The following is a 3342-nucleotide window of genomic DNA, read 5'->3' on the forward strand; positions in this document are numbered from 1 at the left end:
CTGTGTCTCAAATAAATAAACTTGTAAAAATGAAAAAAATTTACTTAAAAAGAATCCAGTATTAATCAAATATCATGATCTATTAACCTCTTCTTGAGGAGGCTTCCAGGAGAGTTCCTTGGAAGTTCTACTGGCTTGTAGAGCATAGTTTGAAAAATACTTCCCTAGGGTAACTGATTTGTAGACTTTAATCCTTGGTGAGAATCCATCTGATGTTTTTCCTACAAAACTATGCTTATTAATACCATACTGAAACAAGAAATAAATAAGAAAAAAACTCCCTTTCAGGGATGCATACACTGAAAAAGGGCTATTTCACTAGTAATGTTTCCTCATAAGTGATTTCCAAGAAAATGGACATTTTTGAGTTCTCTGCCAGTTTTTCTGCTCATCATCATGGCTCCTCTGCGTCTTCTGCTTTTGAAACTCTAATCATTGTCTCCTCCAAAGCACATTACTCTCATGTTCCAGGTCAAGATGCCTGCAGAGTCTCTTTCATGCTCCCCAGGGTCATGCACCCAACTGTCTACTCTTCCTCCTTCCACTCTCTTCCTCTTGCTCTATCTCTTCCTTTCAACAAATCCTCATGGAGCATCTGTTATCTAAAAGGCACAGTTCCTGCTGGTCTTGGGTATAAAAATCTCAAGACCATAGTTCCTGCCTTTTTGGAGTTTATATTAGAGTCTACTAGGCCAGACTCTAGTAGGCAACCCAGACATGTAAAAAATGCCCAGGGAGGCATTACAGCAGATACTAGATATGGTCTAGCAGAAAACAACATCAGAATCCCACTGGGCGGGATCCCTGGGTGGCGCAGCGGTTTGGCGCCTGCCTTTGGCCCAGGGCGTGATCCTGGAGACCTGGGATCGAATCCCACATCGGGCTCCCGGCGCATGGAGCCTGCTTCTCCCTCTGCCTGTGTCTCTGCCTCTCTCTCTCTGTGTGTGACTATCATAAATAAATAAAAAATAAATAAATTAAAAAAAAAAAAAACAGAATCCCACTGGGCTCAGGAGACCTGGATTAAAATCCTAGATATGTAGGGACACCTGGGTGGCTCAGTGGTTGAGCATCTACCTTTGGCTCAAGGCATGATCCCTGAGGTTCTGGGATTGAGTCCTGTATCGAGCTCTCTGCAGGGAGCCTGCTTCTCCCTCTTTAAACTAAATAAAATCTTAAAAAAAAAAAAAAAAAAAAAACCTAGATATGCTACAGACTGGATTTGTGAGCTTGAACAAGTGAAATCATGTCTCTGAGCCTAAATAGTATCATCTGTTAAATGCCTTAGATTGGGTTCTCCCAAAGTCGGCCTTGAGATGGGGACTGGGGTACAGGTAGTTTACCTGAGAAAGGATCCTAGGAAACATCAGTGAGGAGTGGGGAGGTGAGTCCGGAGAGGCAAGGAAGCAGGTTACTGAGCAGGTGCCAAGCAGGTGTGCCTAGTGGGCAGCTGGGGACCAACACTGCTTGGGATCCCAGGAAACCTGTAGCACCTCACTCAAGAGTTGTACCCTCTGAGGAACAAGAAAGCTGAAGCATCAGCTGAGAATCGGCTGAAGACTGTTCCAGGGTGTATTAACTCTTCCACACTTCCAGCCAAGCATGTTAGGACCAGGGAAAGCCTCTCATGGACACACAGGGGCTTCACTTAGGTGAGGAAGAGTAAGGGAAGATGGGAACTATTGGGGCGGTGGGGATTGACAACATCTGCTGTGACTTCTGGAAGAATTGTTTGGGCAGACAATGGTTGACCATGAAAGCCCTGAGCAGAGTAGCTGGCAGAGCATTAAATACACCAGAATGTGATAGCAGCATGAAGTACCTCCTCAATGACCCATCCCCTCGTGATAGAGCACGCTAACCATGTTATTCTCCACTTGCTTCCTTTTCAACCTTCAATGAATACAAACTCTACCAAATCATTGGAAAGAAATCACCCAGATCCATCCTTCGATGCCCATGCCACCTTCCCTAGTCCTGACACCATCAGTTTGCATGTGGAGGCCTTCTCCTCCTGGTCCCCCCTCTTCCCCACCCCTCTGCCAACCCCAACCTGTCAACCCCAGTCTATGGACACTCCACAAAGTGCTAATCTTCCCACAGCCCTTTGCTGTTTAACAGCTTGCCACCATAGCTCCTTTCTCCTACAAGATTAAGCCCTAAATCCCAACCTGTGGTTCGAGACAGGCCACCCCCATTACTTCCCCAGATTTTTGCTTCTATAATCCACCCTGCTTCTCAGAGAACGATGCCCTAATTTTGCCTTTGGGTTTATTCCAATGTGCCTGCATCTTCATTTCATGAGGGAGTAATTCTGGAGTCAGACCCTGGTTCAAATCTACTAAGAAGGGTTTGTGTCTTTGCATGAGTTCATGGGCCTTGTGAGCCTTTCTGTACCCAAAGTGCAGCTCAAAGCCATAGGCAGCACAGAAATACATCCTTTACCAGCACACAAAACAAAGTGCTCCTCAGCTGCTTGGAGGTCTCACCTTCACTCCCGACACCAAAATCAAAGGTTAGAGCCGTTGAACACGGGGCTAAACGAAGTATAATGGAAAAACAATTGGGGGCAGTTTCCTCATTCCTCAGGCTCTCACCATGTGAACTTTCCCTCCACGTTCCCTAAGTGTGCATCACACATCCTGACTTTTCCTGCTGTGGCTCAAAGCGACTTTCACAATAGAGAGCACCTGAAGCTATAGCTGTTAAAAGTTGTGTTTAAAAAAAAAAAAGTGGGATCCCTGGGTGGCCCAGCGGTTTGGCGCCTGCCTTTGGCCCAGGGCGCGATCCGGAAGACCCTGGATCGAATCCCATGTCGGGCTCCCGGTGCATGGAGCCTGCTTCTTCCTCTGCCTGTGTCTCTGCCTCTCTCTCTCTCTCTCTGTGACTATCATAAATAAATAAAAATTAAAAAAAAAAAAAGTTATATGAATACATGCGTAAGTGATGGAAAGCATAGTTTTTTTTTTTTATTTTAAATCTGTTTCTAACAAGTGACATATTCACAGAGATCACAACTCTTAAAACCAAAAAAGGGTATACAATGAAGTTTCTCTCCCTCCCCAACAACCCCAGCCACCTGGTTCTCCACTCCAGAGGCAACCAATATTACCAGCTTCTTTTGGAGAGTGGATATTCTTTTAGATATCCTGTACAAATACAAGCAAATATATAGTTTTCTCTTTTAAAACGCACTGTTTAAAAAAATAAAAAAATAAAAAAATAAAAATAAAACGCACTGTTTCACTTGCTTTGTAAACTTAACTTTATTAAATATCTCACTGAGGCAAAAGAATGTAACATAAGAGTGAACATAACAGAATAAAAACATCCCCACTCAGC

The sequence above is a fragment of the Vulpes lagopus genome, chromosome 9, assembly GCF_018345385.1.
Source record: "Vulpes lagopus strain Blue_001 chromosome 9, ASM1834538v1, whole genome shotgun sequence".
NCBI classification, from domain to species: Eukaryota; Metazoa; Chordata; class Mammalia; order Carnivora; family Canidae; genus Vulpes; species Vulpes lagopus.